The following is a 12,056-nucleotide window of genomic DNA, read 5'->3' as shown; positions in this document are numbered from 1 at the left end:
AGTAACTAAAACATACAGCTCACCAGTCCACCATCTTGCCCCGCCCCCATAGCATACTTTTATAATTTTTTAAATTTTGTTGTGATCTGCAGTAATGTCACCTTTCTCACTCATTATTTTGTTGATATGGGTCTTCTCTCCTTTTGATTTTGTCAGTTTAGCTAGGGGCTTGTCAATCTTGTTGATCTTCTCAAAGAACAAATTTTTGGTGTTATTTACTCTCTTTTTTATTCTCTATGTCATTTATTTCTGCTTTAATCCTTGTTATTTCTTTTCTTTTACTTGGTTTAGAATTGGTTTGCTGTTCATTTTCTAGGTTCTTCAGTTGCTCCATTAGTTCTTTGATTTTGGCATCCTTTTTGATGTAGGCATTTGTTGCTATAAATTTCCCTCTCATTACTGCTTTTGCTGCATCGCATAGGTTTTAGTAGGCTGTGTTCTCATTTTCTTTCATCTCTATATATTTAGCAATTTCTCTTGCTATTTCTTTTTTAACCCACTGATTGTTTAGGGGTGTGTTGTTTAACCTCCATGTATTTGTGAATTTTCTGTCTCTGATAGTTATTGACTTCTAATTGTATTCCATTTTGGTCGGAGAATGTGCTGTGAATAACTTCAATATTTTAAACTTATTGAGGCTTGTTTCCTGTCCCAGCTTATGGCCTATTTTGGAGAAAGTTCTGTGAGCACTAGAGAAGAATATGTATTCTGGTGATTTGGGATGCAATGTTCTATATATGTCTAAGTCCTATTCATTTATCAGATTGTTTAGATTTTCAATTTCCTTATTGGTCTTCTGTCTAGTTGATCCATCTATAGGGGAGAGTGATGTGTTGAAATCTTCCACAATTATTGCGGAAATATCAATTGACTCCTTTAGTTTTGCAAGTGTTTCTCTCATGTATTTTGTGGCACCTTGATTGGGTGCATAAATGTTTATAATTGTTATTTCTTCTTGTTGACTTGCCCCTTTTATTAGTATGTAGTGGCCTTCTTTGTCTCTCACAACATCCTTGCATTTAAAGTCTATTTTATCTGAGATTAATATTGCTATTCCTGCTTTCTTTTGGCTGTAGCTTGCATGAAATATTTTTTCAATCCTTTCACTCTCAATTTCTTTGTTTCCCTGTGTCTAAGATGAATCTCTTGTATGCAACATATTGATGGTTCATATTTTTTGATCAATTATGCAAATCTATATATTTTAATTGGGGAGTTTATTCCATTTACATTCAACACTATTACTGTGAACGCATTTCTTGAATCAGCCATCTTATCCTTTGTTTTATGTTTGTCGAATATACTTTTTCCCTCTCTCTCTTATGTCCTTTAGTGTACCCATACTGAATCTCTTTAGTACTGAAATTTTCTCCATATCTCTCTCAGTTTTCTTTGTCTCTGTGTTGGTAGCACTCCTTGTATATTCATGTGCTTCATGTTTTCAGTCAGTTCCCTGAGCCCCTGCTCATATTTTAGCTTTATTTTCCCTATTTCTTTTGTGTGCAGCATTTCGGGTGTTCTGTCCTCCATTTTGGTCATCCTTCTTTCTGCTTCTGCAAGTCTGCTGTTACATGTCTCCATTGTATTTTTCATCTCATGTATTGTGAATTTTATTCCCATAAGTTCTGTCATTTGTTTTTGCAAGCTTGCAAATTCTTCCTTATGGTCATCCATTGTCTTCTTTATAGACTTCATCACTTTTGTCACATTTTCTTTCAACTCATTTGATTTAGAAGATTTATTTGAACATCTTTAGGTAATAATATTTTTTAAAAGAAATGAAAGAGATATTATTGAATCACAGTCACATTAATATATTAGCTCCAAAATATACAGTTTACAAAACCCCTACTCATTCAGGAAGGGACTTGACACAATTAAATCATCTAGGTTATCTTGAGACACTGTATGTTAGAGCTGTCCCCTTCTTTAGCAGAGACTGCTTCTTCTCCATACACCAGGATGACTCCAGCTCATACATGGTTGTCAGATTGAAAAGCACACTCTCATGCAGGTAGCACTAAGGGTCCTGTTGAACCATTGCTTCCAGCTGCCAGAGGGAATCTTTCAGTTTCCCCAGAAAAAGCAGATGCATGGCAGCATTGTTGTTAGCATGGCAGTTGTTGGTTAAATCCTTAAAATTTCTGTGAAGAATTTGTGGACTTTTGCAGTTATTCTGACCAAGGCAAAGGAAAGCTCTGTTCATTAAAACCATTATTTTACAATGTAGTCCATCCAATTTCTGTGTGACTTTCTCAACATCTTGAAAATACTTTTCATCTATTTTTTTCCTGCAATCTGAAGGATAATCATCCAGTTCCACTCAACAGCTGAAGCTCTTGCTCTGGGTAGTATTTGATAATGGAATGATATGCATTCACAGCAAGCATGTAGTCCTTCATTATTAGCAGGCAGATTTCCATCGAGTACATCATCTGACACAGATATGACCACCTCAGCTGAATAGATGCTTGTCTGTCCTCTTGTGTAATGTTATTCATGCTCCCCTCTTCTGCAGAGCCTTGTTCCAAATTTGTTATGATCTTGCTGCAGCTTGTTTTCACTCTGCACAGTCACGTGACTTCTGAAGATTTCCCAGATACTGCTGAAGCTCTGCATATAAGATTTGCCTTGAGGAAAGAACCATTGAGCTCCTACACCCAGGATATACATGAGGATACTATTCATAATAAACATCTGGCTTATCTAGATTTCCAGAGTTCAAATACCATTTCAGCATTCTGGAAAAGGCCCAACTTCACCAGTAGTGCCAGTCTCACAAACCAAACTGCAATGAATCTGTCATATGACTTGTGGGAAGCCCACTCTTGCTATAGCCTTGACCATGGACTGTAAGGAGGCATCCACACTGGTCAACCACTGCTCTCCAGCTTTTGCTGTTAAATAGCTGTTTCAATCCAACAAAAGATTGTTCTACTGAGTTGTCCTTTAAGAATTGTCTTTTTGCTGCAGGTTGTTCACCCAGGAAGTGAAGCATTAAGTCTTTAACTGCATCTCCCTGAATGTTGTCAAACTTTAAGCCTGGAAGACTCTCCTATATTTTGGGTAGCTTAATGAAGTAAAAATATTCCTGGTTCCTTTGCTAGGAAGCCATGCATCATTTCTCCAGTTCATTTCACTCATGTTCAGGGATGTGGCAAAGGGGTCATTTCTTCATGCAAATACAGCCTGTATCTGTGAAAATGTTTTTGGAGACTAAGGAATTTCTGCAGAAGCTGTAGAAACACCTGATTCAGATCTTTCCGTACCTGCAGAATAAGAAGGATCAGAGAATCAGGGGATTTATCTCCTACAGGAGTAGTGAATGAACACAATTTTTCTAGAACTAAAGAGCCTGCATTAGGATTACTGATAGAAATGAAGTGGAAGTAGTAAATGAATCAAGGAAGTCTGAAGCCAAAGAATTCAAATTGGTCATCTCTCCAAAAAATTTACTCAGTCTGTGACTTGGCTGAACTCTCTGAGGAGGTGTACTGGCTGATGTTTCACTTGAACTGCTGAAACTAGAAGATTTTACCATCTGAGACTCAAAACTATGATGAGGAAACAAATGAGGCTGGGAATTAGTTGTATTTGATTGGCTGAATATGGTACACATGGGGATAGGCTCATCTTTAGAAGATGGACTAAAAGATATTTCTGATACTTGTTCTTCTGGATTAGTTTTTCATCACTTGGGGTTGAGTCCAATGCATCTTCATTTTCAAATATGGGCATGCCTTTAATTGCTTCTCGTGTTGGGTCTTCTTTCAAAGAGACTCTGCTATCAGAGGTCATGTCAGAGACATCCTTAGATGTATCATGATGATCAGGTTCACTGTCATTACTCAGAGTATCAGTTTCCTCTTTATCAATGGTATTTTCCAATCTGTGATCACCTTTGTCTTCCACAGACTCTACAACCTCCTACTAACAACGAGGTCACCCACATCATCTTCACTATTATTAGGAGAGTCAGATATGAGGACACTCTCCATCATGTGTTCATTAAGCTTATCAGTGAAATTATTAGAATCTTCTGATATAGTCTCATTCTCTTCATACCCAAATTCATCTCCACCAAAATCAATGCTTTCCTCATGAAAAAGGAGTTGCCATTGTTGTCCATGAGTCACTGGTTGAATGATATTCTCAGTTCCCATCTCAGCTGGAGGAGACTTCTCAGTCATGTTTGGTTAATACCTTGAGCATTTTCCATATTTGCCTGCAGCCATAAACATGGTCCCAGAAGAAGGTGAAGGAAGCCAGGAAATGAGGGAATGAACCAAGCACTTCTCTGCAGCTTCTGCTTTAGGTAGTAGTTTTAATTATTATCACATTTTAAAAATTGTGATTGTTCACATACCATACAATTATCAAAAGTTTACAATCAATTGCCCCCAGTACCATCATACAGCTGTGCATCTATCACCACATTTAATTTTGTTTCAATTTTTAGAATATTTTCATTACTCCAGAAAAGAAATAAAGACATAAAAAGGAGACTCCAATCTTCCCATACCCCTAACCACCCCCTCCCTTGTTGACTGATAGTATTGGTATAGTACATTTGTTACTGTTTATGAAAGAACATTGAAATACTACTAACTGTAGTATGTAGTTTGCAATAGGTATATATATTTTTCCATATATCCCTCCATTATCTTCTTCTAGTTATAATGTCACACATTTGTTAAATCCTATGGAAGAGACCACCAATGCCCATATAGTTAATCATGGACACTGCCCATCACAAGGTTCACTGTTCCATACATCTCCATCTTTCCACCTCCAACTTTCCCTCTGGAGACACACATGACTCTGAGCTTCCTTCTTCCATCATATTCAAATGCCATTCAGCACTGTTAGTTATCCTCACAATGTGCTACCATCACCTCTGTTCATTTCCAAATATTTAAGATCAACGTAGTTGAACACTCTGCTAATAATAAACAACTTCTCCCCATTCTCCAGCCTCTCTCTGTATCCTGGCATCTCATGTTTCATGTCTATGAGTTCACACATTATAATTAGTTCCTTTCAGTGAGACCCTGCAATATTTGTCCTTATGTGTCTGGCCAATTTCACCCAGTATCTTGCCCTCAAAGTTTCTTCATCAACCCATCTTTTTTATAAGATGATTTTGTTCACATTTCATACAATTCATCCTAGGTAGACAATTGATGGTTCCCAGTGTAGTCACATATTTATGTGTTCACCACCCTCACCACCATCTACCCAAGGACATCTCCACTTCTCCCACAAAGCAAGATGAAGAGTCAGAGAAGGCAGAGAGGCAAAAGAAAAAGAAAAAAGAGAGAAAAGAAAACATGACAGCTAGGAAACAGCAAGAGGAAAGATAACCATAAACTAAAGTATAATAAAGTCTGACAACATCACCAATGCCAAGAGTCCCACATCCCTCCCCTATGACCCCCTCCTATATGAACTTAGCCTTGACATATTGCATTTGTCACATCAAAGAACACACAATACAATGTTTCTGCTAATTGCAGTCTCTAGTTTACATTGATTGTATTTTTCCCTCAATACCTCCCCATTTTTAACACTTTGCAAAGTTGATATTCATTTGTTCTCCTTCATGAAGAAAACATGTTTGTTCATTTTATCACAATTATTGAACACTCTAGGTTTCACTGAGTTATATCATCCCAGTCTTTATCTTTCATCTGTTCTTCCAGTGTGCCACATGTTCCTAACCTTCCTCTTTCAGCCATATTCATAGTTACCTTTGTTCAGTGTACTTACATTGCTGTGCTACCGTCACCCAAAATTGTGTTCCAAACCTCTCACTCCTCTCTTTTCCTATCTGTCTGTAGTGTTCCCTTTAGTATTTCCTGAAGAGCAGGTATCTTGTTCACAAACTCTGTCATTGGCTTTTTGTCAGAGAATATTTTAAACTCTCCCTCATGTTTGAAGGAGAGTTTTGCTGGGTATAGGATTCTTGGCTGGGGGTTTTTCTCTTTCAGTATCTTAAATATATCACACAACTTCCTTCTTGCCTTCATGGTTTCTGCTGAGAAGTCTGCATAGTTTTATTAAGTTTCCTTTGCATGTGATGGACCATTTTTCTCTTGCTACTTTCAATATTCTCTCTTTGTCTTTGATGTTTGATAATCTGGTTATTAAGTGTCTTGGCATAGGCCTATTTAGATCTATTCTGTTTAGGGTATACTGTGCTTCCTGGATGTGTAATTTTATGTCTTTCATTAGAGATGGGAAATTTTCATTGATTATTTCCTCTATTATTGCTTCAGCCCCTTTTCCCTTCTCTTCTATTTCTGGGACACCCATGACATGTACATTTCTGCATTTCATTTTGTCCTTAAGTTCCCAGAGATGTTGCTCATATTTTTCCACTCTTTTCTCTATTTGTTCTTTTGTGTGTAGGCTTTCAATTGTCTTGTTCTGCAGTTCCTGAGTGTTTTCTTCTGTCTCTTGAGATCTGCTGTTGCATGCTGTTGCATGTTTCCATTGTGTCTTTTGTCTCTTGTGCTGTGCCTTTCATTTCCATAGATTCTATCAGTTGTTTTTTCAAACATTCAATTTCTGCCTTATGTATGCTCAGTGTTTTCTTTATACCCTTTATCTCTGTTGCCATATCTTCCCTATACTTTTTGAATTGATTTAGCATTAATTGTTTAAATTCCTGTATCTCAGTTGAAGTGTAAGTTTGTTTCTTTGACTGGGCCATAACTCCATTTTTCTTACAGTAGATTGTAGTTTTCTGATATCTAGGCATCTTGTTTCCTTGGTTACCCTAATCAGTTTTTCCCAGACCAGAATAGGATCAGACCACAGAAGGAAGAAATATTCAGTATCTAGTTTCCCTGATGGTGTGTCTTAGAAGATGTACACACCTGTGCTTTTCTCTCCAGCAGGTGGCACCCATAAGCCTTTCACTGCAGACTGGTGTAAGGAGGTGTGGTCCATAGCTGTTTTCCCCCAGGCTCTTGGGTCTGGTTCTGAATGGAAGGTGGGTAGTAGAGCCTGGCACAACCTTCATCCTCTTAGGGAAGATATGCCCCCTAGAGAGAGTTCATTTGCACATAGATTCTTTTTTTCTCTGACTCTGCTATCTCCACCCTTATCTTGGTCAGAGTGCTGCAATTTTCAAATGGTTGAAGCTTTCTCTACTGCAGAGGACTGCAAGCTGAAAATGGCTGAGACTTTCTCCACTGAGCTGCCCACATTGAGAGAGAGAGGGACAAATAGACCTCTTTTAGGGTCAGACTATGGCCCCCAGGTTCACATGTTGGCCAGAGATATCATCCAATATTTTGGGCTCCCTGTCCCAAGACAGACACATCCCCTGGCTCTCCAAGGTCAGTCATTACCAAAAGCCTCTGTCTGCTTGTTGAGGATTCATAGTTTGTATTGGGCAGTTAACATTAAAACCCCAGTTGGAGCTGGGCTGAGGTATATGCACTTGTTCAAAGAGTACTTCTCTCTATCACAGTGAGGTTTTGCAGTTCAGGCTGCCATGAGGGAAGCTCAGGTCTGCAGTTTTTACTTACAGATTTTATGCTGTGATTTTGGGTGTTCCTCCCAATCCAGATTGTTGCACAATGTGTGGACAGTCACAGTCATCTCCCAGCAGTTATTCCAGATCTTTTACTAGTTGTTCCTGGTTGTTTATAGTTGCTCTGGGGACATGAACTAACTTCCACTTATCTGTATGCTGCCATCTTCTGTCTCTAGGTAGTAGTTTTGACCCTTGAGATTGAGGTGTTTGTTCCTCTGACTTTTTTTCTGTGTCTCAATTATGGTACTAGTTTGTTCCTTTTGGATATATCTTTGAGTTTCCTGGTGTGGCTTCTGATTTTTTTGCTGTTTAGGCATAATGTTTAGGTATAATGATGTTGGCTCATTGTTCTTAGATACATGGGTTACAATTATAAGAGAAAGTGAAAAGTTGAACATTTCAAATTTGCAACTTAAATGCTGCCTGAAAGATGTAAAGTCTTCTAATCTTATTTCTGTGACTGCACACTTGAGATCCTGAAAACCAGAACCAGGGTCTCATTCTGTGAGTAGGAGATTTAAAATGTAAACTAAAAGCTCAATCTCTCAGGTGCCTGCTGTTAAAATAATGCCAATGATAGGTTAATAATAGGATCCTGAAATTGGGTTGGGGCATGTGGGTTGATTATAATGGGTGACCTTAGAACCCAGGATTCTGCTGAGTCTTTGCAACATATACCTTTAATGGTCTGCCCTGAGGAAATTGTTTTAAAAATTAAATTCAGTTTTATTGAAATATATTCACATACCATACAATCATCCATGGTGCACAATCAACTGTTCACAGTACCATCATATAATCATGCATTTATCACTCCAATCTATTTTTGAACATTTGCCTTACATCAGAAAGAAACAGAATAAGAAAAAAAATAGAAGTAAAAAAGACCACTTAAATCATCCCCCATCCCACCCTTTGTTTTTCGGATTTTGTCCCCAGTTTTCTACTCATCCATCCATACACTAGATAAAGGTAGTGCAATCCACAAGGTTTTTCCTGAGGAAATTGACCCCCACCTCTAGCTTCCCTGAGGTAAGAGACAGTAAATCCACAGTCTTCTCTGAGGAGACAGTTTCCTGACTTCCAGTCTGCCCCTAGGAGCCCACCATGCAATCTCCACCTAAAGAGGTTAACTCTTCAGTGCCTGCTAAACCTGTAATCAACTCCCCTGGGGAAAAAGTCCTCACTCCTATCTCTGGAGAGATTAATCCTGTTTCACCAGATTAACTTGCAATGGAATGCATAGAGGTAATTGGCTTGATGGATACTTCTAATTAATTTCATGACCCACAACACCCACTACTCTTTCCTTCAATACCTATAACTAGACTAAAGTTCTAAAAGCCCCCAAAATTTGAGATACTATGTGTGACCCATGAGAAAGTATGCCATACATCAAAAGAACTGCATAAGTTTCCCAATCTATATAGACAGAAATCAGAGGACCATATGTGGGAATAGATATTACAGGTGTGGGATACTGGGGAAAGGAATAGAAAGTTGTATCAGGCTGAATTTATTGATATGTGCCCACTAAGCAGAGCTACTGCATTAAATGTTGTAACTCCAGGGGTTAGAAAGGGCATTAAATGTTTGGGTGGTTGGGTGAAACATAGATCAAAAGGTGTCCAACATTACCAGGGGTCAAAATATGAGAACTACCCTGGTATAATGTAGAGGAGGGGATCCAAAGGCTTAGAGAGATTGGAATGTTAGAGTGAATCTATCATGGAACACCTGCTCACACAAGTTAAGAATGTCCAGAGGACACACTTTTACAAGGACTGTGAGGAGTAAATTCTCCTTACAGCTATTCATCCCTGAATAACTCTGTAGTCACTCTTCACTGTATGTCAGCTATTTCTGTGGGAACTGATGTCACTGAGTTGGGATCCATAAACACAATAGGGATATTCAGATGTTGAGTTGGCAGAATCCAAGTTGCAGCAGTTAATTGCCAAAGACCATGTGGGTGTGGCTGCATAATGGACAGCAGACTCAATGAAGCAGTCAAAATAATCTGAATTGAAGAGACATATGACATTGGCTAGTAGATCATGGTGTACATAGAAGTAAAATCAATGGGAAGTCTACTAAATTTTGTTTTATCTGTATAAATAAAATTCTAGGTCAAGAGTACAAAAACAGAGATTCATGGCCCCTTAATCAATTCCCAGACTTGAGACAGTTCACAGACCAAGAGCCCCTTGAATGAGAGGAAGTCAAAGTACACTTGAGGAAGGACCATGTTATACTGCCAGAAATTTATATTGTTAACATTCCTCCCAACCTTCCCCAAGGGGACTTACAGATTTTTACCAGGGTAACTCTGCATTGGGGAAAAAGAAATGATCAGATATTTAGGGATTTATTAGACACTAGATAAGACACGACATTAATTCCAGGAAACCCAAACTGTCTCTCTGGCCCACTGGTCAGAATAGAGACTTATGGAGGTCAGGTGATCAATGGAGTTTTACACAGTTTCTCACAGAGGGTCCAGGGGGAACCTGGACCTATTTGTTGGTTATTTCCCCATTTACAGAATGCATAACTTGAATAAACATAATCAGTGTGCCAGTTTGAATGTATTATGTCCCCCAAAATGCCATTATCTTTGATGCAATCTTGTGTGGGGAGATGTATTAGTATTGATTAGATTGTAATACTCTGAGTGTTTCCATGGAGATTCAGCCCACCCAACAGTAGCTGATAACTCTGATTAGATAATTTCCATGGAAGTGTGACCCCACCCAGTCAGTGTGTGCCTTGGTTAATTCAATAGAGCCCTATAAAACTCAGACAGAATGAGCTCATGGCTAGCTACAGCCAAGAAGGACACTTTGAAGAATGCACGGGAGCTGAGAGAGGAGCTGCAACTTATAGAGACATTTTGAAGATGGTCATTGGCAGCAGAGTTTTGCTGATGCTTTGGAGATTGTAGCTGAAAGTTTGCTCCAAGGAGCTTCAGCCAAGGGAGGAATGTCCTGAGAGAAAGCCATTTCCAAACCAAAACTCAAGAGCAGGCATCAGCCACGTTCCTTCCCATCTAACAGAGTTTTCTGGTCACCACTGGCCATCTTACAGTGAAGGTACCTGATTGTTAATGCCTTACCTTGAAGACTTTATGGCCTTAAGACTGTAACTGTGTAACCAAATAAACACCCTTTCTAAAAGCCAATCCATCTCAGGTGTTTTGCATTCCAGCAACATTAGCAAACTGGAACAGATTTTGGTACCAGAGAAGTGGGGTGCTGCTGAGATTGCAAATACCAAACATTTTGGAATGGCTTATTAAATTGATAAGGGGAAGATTCTGTAAGAATACTGAGGAGCTTGATAGAAAGGGCCCAAACTTCTCTGAAGAGAATGTTTGTTGAAATATGGACTCTAAAGATACTTCTGAGGAGGACTTTAGCAGAAATTATGAATGTGTCATTGTCAACTGGAAGAAAGGAGACCCTTGATTAAAAGTGGCAGAGAATTTGGCAAAATTGAGTCCTGGTGTCAAATAGAAGAAAGAATTTGAGAGTGATGAGCTGGGATACCTGGCTGATGAGATTTCAAAACTAGAAGTTGTGGATATAATGTGGCTTCTCCTTGCAGGTTATAGTAAAATGTAAGCAGACAGAGATAAACTTAGAACTGAACTCTTGAGTTCAAAGAAACCAGAAACCCATGGTTTGGAAAATTCCAGGCTTCCAGGGGGTGGAACATCAGAAGTTACAGCCCCACATGAGGATTTAACCAAACCTGGAACCCAACTGCCATTTCAGAACAAAACAAGATTGGAGGTGGAGTTATCCAGAAAGGGTTTGTGGAAAGTCCCATTGTCTGACAGCTTTAACCCTTGTGTGCTTCATGTGAAGTCAACATGAATTTTGTGAAATCTTTATAGACGGAGCTGCTGCCAGTCTGGACTGGAAGATACAGACAAGGAACTAGTTGAAGGAAAAATTTCTTCAAAGTCAGAGCTATGGAAGTTGAGGCCTGGAGTCAAGAGTTATTGGGTAGGGTGAGTGGAGTGACCCACATGCTTGGAAAGGGTGAGTTTCCCCTGAGTTCAGAGGTGGCCTCCACTTTGATGTTCAAGAAGAGTGCTGTCACCCCAGACCTCAGAGAGGGTGGAACACATTCCCTGGGGTTTGGGGAGAGCCTGCCTGCCTCCCCACTGTTCTGAAGGGGTTGAGCATGTGCCCCAGATATGGAAGAGAATCTGGATTCTGCCCTGATATTTGAGGATGGTGGGGCTAAGAAGGTAGTCTCTTCAATGTGTGGATATGTGGGAGAACTCTCCCCAGCAGTTGAAGAGAAAATGGCAGCTGCAAAGGCCCTTAGGAAGGGTTAGACTCCCACTCTCTTGAGCTCTAAGGATAAAATGTCATTCTGAAAATGACTCTCAGACTTTGAAATGTAATGGAGTTTGCCCTGCAGGTTTTAGGAACTGTTTTCATCCTCTTAGCATTGTTTTCCTTTCTGTTTCTCCCTATGGCAATGGAAATGTTTATCC

At 39.3% G+C, this 12,056-nt stretch overlaps 1 pseudogene; it reads right to left on the bottom strand.

Annotated features, from left to right (window-relative positions):
* Nucleotides 1–1,886: 1,886 nt before the first annotated feature.
* LOC119533103 lies at nt 1,887–4,190 on the bottom strand (annotated as a pseudogene).
* Between the last annotated feature and the right edge of the window lie 7,866 nt (nt 4,191–12,056).

The sequence above is a fragment of the Choloepus didactylus genome, chromosome 4, assembly GCF_015220235.1.
Source record: "Choloepus didactylus isolate mChoDid1 chromosome 4, mChoDid1.pri, whole genome shotgun sequence".
In the NCBI taxonomy this organism is placed as follows: Eukaryota; Metazoa; Chordata; class Mammalia; order Pilosa; family Megalonychidae; genus Choloepus; species Choloepus didactylus.
The sequence above is the reverse complement of the archived record's forward strand: the minus strand, read 5'-3'. Positions and strand labels throughout refer to the sequence as shown.